General features: G+C 40.3%; 1 pseudogene; it reads right to left on the bottom strand.

Annotated features, from left to right (window-relative positions):
- Nucleotides 1-2,023: 2,023 nt before the first annotated feature.
- On the bottom strand, nt 2,024-3,854 carry LOC124397052 (annotated as a pseudogene).
- Nucleotides 3,855-7,098: the final 3,244 nt, after the last annotated feature.

Genomic DNA, 7,098 nt, shown 5'->3' on the forward strand with positions numbered 1-7,098 from the left:
CCTTCTTCATGGTGAACAATGAAGGGACAGTAAAGAGTTTTCGAACACCCACGCCACTTCCCTTTCACTCTAACTGCATCATCTGTATGTTATTTTCCATTGTGTACTTTGCTGTTTTAAAAACATCTTAAATCTCACCAGACTAACCTCAAAGATCACCAGCATTGCATAAAATACACAGTAACTCAATCTTTCTGTGTGTGTTTGGCATTAAAACCTTTGCATTTAACTTCAAATCATTGTCCATGGTTTATTACTTGAAATACACAAGCTGGTATTTTTTTTTTATTTCCCAGACATTTTGGTGAATTTATATAAATGTTTTAAGCTTGGAACAAAGATTCCACTGCAGGGAATCATTTACACACACTTTCAAACACTCATTCACAAAGTTTAACTGAACCAGTCCATAAGTCAGGAAATAACTGGAGCACCTTGAGGAAACCCACATGTACCCTCAGGATCAATCAGTGGGAATGTCCATTGGAAAAACATTTGCATATACTGAATAACACATCATTAACACTCATGATTAATTCATGATTTACATGAATGACTTAATGATTATTTTGATGCATGTATTAACAAATCTATAAGTAAATGCAGACATTGACAGTCTACATGACTGAATCTACAGGTAACAATGGCATAAAGAAACTAAACACACAATCAACAATTCCAGTATGAGGAACAAAAGTGACCACCTGTTGAGCAGCAGATATTTATATATTATTCAAATGTTCACATGATGTTGTAAGGCGGGGAACCACCCACTGGTCCAACGACGGTTTCCAGAGGCGTGGCGAAGGATTCTCGCGCATTCTAATCTTTCCTTTCACATTAGATAATAAGATTTGGATTAATGTATTACTTCATTTTGTTATTGACCTTTATCTGACTCCATTTAGATAAAACAATAAATATTTGCATAGGTTGTTATTTTACTAATAGTATAATTTTGATGGATGTTTGTCTAGTTATTCTGATTAAGCTCTGGCATTACACTCGTTCATTCGGTTCACACAGTCGCACAAGATCCTAGTATGGGCCCTATAATTAACATACTGGTCAACGGTCATAAGCGAATCAGTATTGGTCGCTGCCAGAGGTTGGACTATATGCTTGCGGCCGCTCTCTGCAAGCTCAACTTTAAACATACTTTATTTAGTCCCCTTAGAGGTGACACTTAATTATTACAATAATTATTTCTAACCACAGATAATGAATAGAATAATATTGAAATAATCAGAGGTTGAGGCTGACCCTATTTAGAGTGATTAGAAATGTTACTCTAAACGGAAATACATATTGTTAGCCTCCACGCTTCTAAGTACACTTAAACTAACGCCAAGTGCTAGTCGTATCTCTAAAATCCTCAGTTGATATTTACTATCTAACTGGGATTTAGGCCGATCCTAGCCTGATTTCCAGTCCTTACGGTAACTGCGGATGCAACGTTATTACTTGCAGTGTCAACATTTACCGAGCAACACAGAATAAAATCAAACATAACAATTTATTAACCAGGTAAGAAAATCACAATTCAAAGCCAATTTATAGTTCAATTAAAATAAAACATAAATACAAACCAATAGTATTTACATTTAAACAGGAAATATAAAACCTTTCATACCTGGTACGAGACTACACACAGTAATCGTGCGGGATATCTGTTTACAGATTCCCTGAATTGTTGGTCAGTTCTCCTTAAATACCCAGATAGAGTAAGCATTATGTAAACATTATTTAGTCATGGAAGTTTGCATTGATTGGTTCTTACAGACCTGTGGGAGGCACCTCGCCTGTATACATCTGTAGTGGGCACGCCTTGTATAGAGTTATGTTTTCTTTAACTTTATTAAAACCTTTTTTTATTATTTGTTCTATTGCTGTGGGAATGGGACCTGTGTACCAGTCGCGATAAACCTTTGTAAAGAAATGAAACATGAACATTTTCTGTCGTTATTTACATGTGATATGACCTTTCTTACACATAATCATCCGGTGTGCTGTAGAATGTTCTGTGTTGAGGATGTAACAGGAAAAGGAGGGGAAGAGGGGTCAGACACTTGTCTGCAGATCCACCATTTGTATGGAGATGTGGTGGTCAAGACCAAGGGTAGCTCTCCGGGGAGCCTACTGTATTCCAGGAAATGTTCTGGTTCTCGAAAGGGGGGTTGCGGGGTCGTTAGTCCCCTGCCGTGAGTCCTGGAGGAAAACGTGTTAGGGCCCACATCCTGGCCCACACCCCTCTCGGGCATCCATGCTGTGTTCTCGGGGCCGACCTTTTGGTCAGGATCAAGCAAAAGTCTTACAGTTTCCCCACTTGGCCCCGTGGGCGAATTTGAATAGGGTACCTGCGGGGTCAGACAAAGCAATTTATTTATTTATTTATTTATTTTTTAGAGTCTTTGGAACACGGGTATCTGCAGTGGGCTGAGGGCAAGGGCGGCGTGTGTGGATTCTTGTGTAGATCGTATGAGGTGTCTGAAGTAACAGCACTGGAGCATGGTGAAGGTGAAGATCAGGGCACTGCCAATGGCACATCCCCGGAACATCCAGTCCCACCAGGTGTAGGTGTACTGTGCTGACCGAGTGGATGAACTGGATAAAAGTTGTGCCGTCTGTCGTGCCAGGTTGGTTTCAACCTGTGCTTGGTTTAGGTGGTATTCAGTTTGCAGGATCAGTCTTTGTGTCAGGTCCATCGCGTCAACCACAGCTTGGGTGCCTTGCTCATAGAAAGTGTCATCCCACCATGGTGAGGTCTCTGTGTCCAATGGCATTCTTCCTAAAATGTTGACTTGGCCCATTGAAAGGTCCTCTGTCACTTCCAAACAGAACGAGTGATTAGCAGAGCAGGTCAGTCCTCCGTAGGTAAAGGAATTCATTTCACTGACAACGCACCACTGTGTGTGAGACACCTGGACAACATCAGAATAACCATGCAGTGACTGAACATTAATAAGTTTGGTGTTGTTGGGAGAGAAAGGTTGCAAAGTGTTACATGTACAGATAACATAATTGTGTGTTTCATGGCAACATGTGCGACTGGTAAACAAGGTCTCAGTACCCTTTTGTGTCATGTATCCAGTGAGGTGATCCCATTTAATTACCTGATCCTTCACTACCACGCCAATCGAGCGTATGGTAGTGGAATTTGGAAAACCTGATCTGGGTGTATCAAAGGAAAACTGACGAAAATCCAATACATCCATTACATTCATTTCCTGTAAACATCATTATGGTGGATAGTAACTCAGAATATCTTACATTTTCATTTTCCTGATTCATACCACCTATGTAGATCTAAGATGTCTATGAGGTCATTCAAAACATGTCTAGGCGTTTTGTACAGGCTAAGATCTAGGATTTCTTGTCTAGCAGCAGTGAATAGATCTTGTGCATATGTCCTACAGGCTAAGTCACGTTCAATGGTACGGGTTTGATTGAATAATGTGTGGCTGATCGCAAGAAGCGCCTGCGCTTCGGATCGAACCGCTTTTATGATATTTTCATTGCTATTTGTGATATGTTGAAAACCAGTGGCCACCTGGTTCGCAAACCATGTTGAGAATTGTGATTGTTTGGTAATTTTGTAGTTGTTAGCAATGGAATTAACTGAGCGAAGAGACCTGCTATGTTTCCGAGTAGGTCTCGTTTTGAGCGATGCAGGTGAGATTTGCACGGCAAGTCTGTTTTGTAGTCATAAATTAAATCATCGATTCGTGACTGTAGCCATGCATAGGTCTTATCATTGTAATCACAGTGATTGATATAAGCAGATAGGATGTTGGAAATATTGTATGATACATGTGTCATCACTAGATTCACATCATGAAATAATGTCTTGTTAATATTCCTTTAATCAGTCCACCAGGAGGAATAGGATATAGTTTTGGACATTCCTTTGGTTTGCTATATCCACAAGTGGTTAAATTAAAACAATGTTTCATTATCCATGAGCAATTCTGTGGCCCGGTGTAATTATCTGGGTCATTGACACATTTTCCCATAATACATGCCTTCTCTCCGGCTAGTCCAGACAAAGGCTTCAGGTTGATTGTTATGAGGTACATATGAAGTTATATCAAATTTATATTCGTATAACTCATATGCGTAGTGTTGATTGTTTCAGTGTGTGTACACCTATATATTGCGGGTTCTAAATTCTTGGTTAAATAACAGATTTTAGGATCTAATCCATTGTTGATTTTTTCATAGAGAGTGCGATACTCCCAATTTTTGCTCCTGGTTCTGCTTTAAGTTGATACCAGGCCGTTATGTTGTGAAAAGATGTGCGTGCCGGTGTGTCACCTGAAATGTTTACTATAGGGAGATGGTCGGAGCCTACTTTACAGCAAATTTTAGTTGCGCAATTTGGTTCCGGTACTACTCCGGGAGGCCACGTGACTAGTTCTCTGGTTGAAAGTGTACTGAAAAATGTGGATGACCTCTTAGTGTATTTCCATACCCATCTCCCACATTCCAGTGTGTGTGTGAGTGAAACCCTTTGACCCAGCTTGATGCAAGTGGGTCCAGAAACTTTCCTCTCGTCCGGTCTCCATGGAATTGCTGCAGTCAACCTAGGAGAGAAGCTTTAATAATTATTGATTAGCAGAACCTTTGAAGATTTTGCACTGGGACATGTGGTACCATTTCAACTTCCCCTTGACACTTATGGCCACACAGCTATTGCATAAAGCTTTTATCTCATGTGGTCCATGCCATCTGGGTGTGAATGGACCCTGTTTTATAAACACCCGAATCATGATCATGTCACCCTCGGTAAATTTGATCTCAGAAGTTGGGTTAAATTGTGCATCATTCATTAGGTCAGACTGTTGCTGTTTTAAGGTGGTTTGTGTTTGTAACACTGCCAGTCTTTGTTGTAATTGTGTTAGTACAGTCTGTTGTTTTGCAAGCACAAGGGGTCCCAGATCTGCTGGGGTGATTTCTGGGTCTATGGGTAGTTTCATGACTCTGCCTGTCATGAGTTCAAACGGGCTGATGCCTGTGGCTTTGGATGGGGTTGCTCAAGACTGTCAGAACTGTTGGCAGTGCATCAGTCCACCTGTTTTGATGTTGCATTATTTGTTTGGAGATGCTTTCTTTTATCGAACGATTTGCCCGTTCCACCATACCTGAGCTTTGCGGCCTGTATGGAACGTGAAATCTTTGTTTGATATGTAGCATTTCACATATGTGTTTCATTATCTGACCTGTGAAGTGTGTTCCTTGGTCAGACTCGATCTGAGTTGGTGTTCCCCAGATTGGCAGGATTTGATTTGCCATTACTCGTGCCACGGTGCGTGCGCTGTTGTCGCGAGTTGGAATTGCGTCTACCCATTTAGAGAATTTATCAATTATGATGAGACAATAGCGATATCCCCCCTTGGCAGTGGGTAATGGACCAATAAAATCTAGCTGTAAGAATTCCCATGGTCCTTTGGGTGGTTCTGGGCGACACAAGTTTGTACGTCCAGTTCTACCCTGGTTGATGGTGGCACATATGAGACATGTGTCGCACCATCTCTCAATGTCTGATGCCATATTTGGCCACCAGAAGTTTTTCTGTATCAGCTGTTGTGTTTTGGGAGCTGATACATGCATAATCATGGTATAATTTAATCACTGGTTTCTGGAGGGCCTCTGGAATGATGTATTTCCCATCTCTGAGTTTATATTTTGATTTTGTTTCCAGTTTATGGCCCGTGGCAAAATACCAGGATACGTTTTAATTATTGCTCTATGTGAGATTTAGTCCCTATTCTTTTAACAGAACAAGGGTGTTTTTTAGCTTTAACGCGGCTGTTTCTATGAGTTCCTCCTCTATACTGCTTCTATAATGTCCCTGAGAATCCATGTTTCCTCTAAATTCTTATGCCCCACCAGATTTCTACGGTCTCCGGTCTAACAATGGGCATACCGGCCCGTTCTAATTTATGTGTCTATATTGGGTGTGCAAAACTTTCCCTCAACACTTCTAATAGGCAAAAAGGAACGAACTTACCATAGCAGCTGTAGGCAGAAGGAGAAGATCAAACCTCATATCTTCTGTGGGAATCCAAACTGAGTAGTCGCGTCGGAAAGATGTCACTCGCCTGTGCAGGTAGAGAGATCACGTCGAGGTCACCAACTTTGTAAGGCGGGGAACCACCCACTGGTCCAACGACGGTTTCAGAGGCGTGGCGAAGGATTCTCGCGTTCTAATCTTTCCTTTCACATTAGATAATAAGATTTGGATTAATATATTACTTCATTTTTGTTATTGACCTCTTATCTGACTCCATTTAGATAAAACAATAAATATTTGCATAGGTTGTTATTTTACTAATAGTATAATTTTGATGGATGTTTGTCTAGTTATTCTGATTAAGCTCTGGCATTACACTCGTTCATTCGGTTCACACAGTCGCACAAGATCCTAGTATGGGCCCTATAATTAACATACTGGTCAACGGTCATAAGCGAATCAGTATTGGTCGCTGCCAGAGGTTGGACTATATGTAGCGGCCGCTCTCTGCAAGCTCAACTTTAAACATACTTTATTTAGTCCCCTTAGAGGTGACACTTAATTATTACAATAATTATTTCTAACCACAGATAATTAATAGAATAATATTGAAATAATCAGAGGTTGAGGCTGACCCTATTCAGAGTGATTAGAAATGTTACTCTAAACGGAAATACATATTGTTAGCCTCCACGCTTCTAAGTACACTTAAACTAACGCCAAGTGCTAGTCGTATCTCTAAAATCCTCAGTTGATATTTACTATCTAACTGGGATTTAGGCCGATCCTAGCCTGATTTCCAGTCCTTACGGTAACTGCGGATGCAACGTTATTACTTGCAGTGTCAACATTTACCGAGCAACACAGAATAAAATCAAACATAACAATTTATTAACCAGGTAAGAAAATCACAATTCAAAGCCAATTTATAGTTCAATTAAAATAAAACATAAATACAAACCAATAGTATTTACATATAAACAAGAAATATAAAACCTTTCATACCTGATACGAGACTACACACAGTAATCGTGCGGGATATCTGTTTACAGATTCCCTGAATTGTTGGTCAGTTCTCCTTAAAT

The sequence above is a fragment of the Silurus meridionalis genome, chromosome 14, assembly GCF_014805685.1.
Source record: "Silurus meridionalis isolate SWU-2019-XX chromosome 14, ASM1480568v1, whole genome shotgun sequence".
Classification (NCBI taxonomy): Eukaryota; Metazoa; Chordata; class Actinopteri; order Siluriformes; family Siluridae; genus Silurus; species Silurus meridionalis.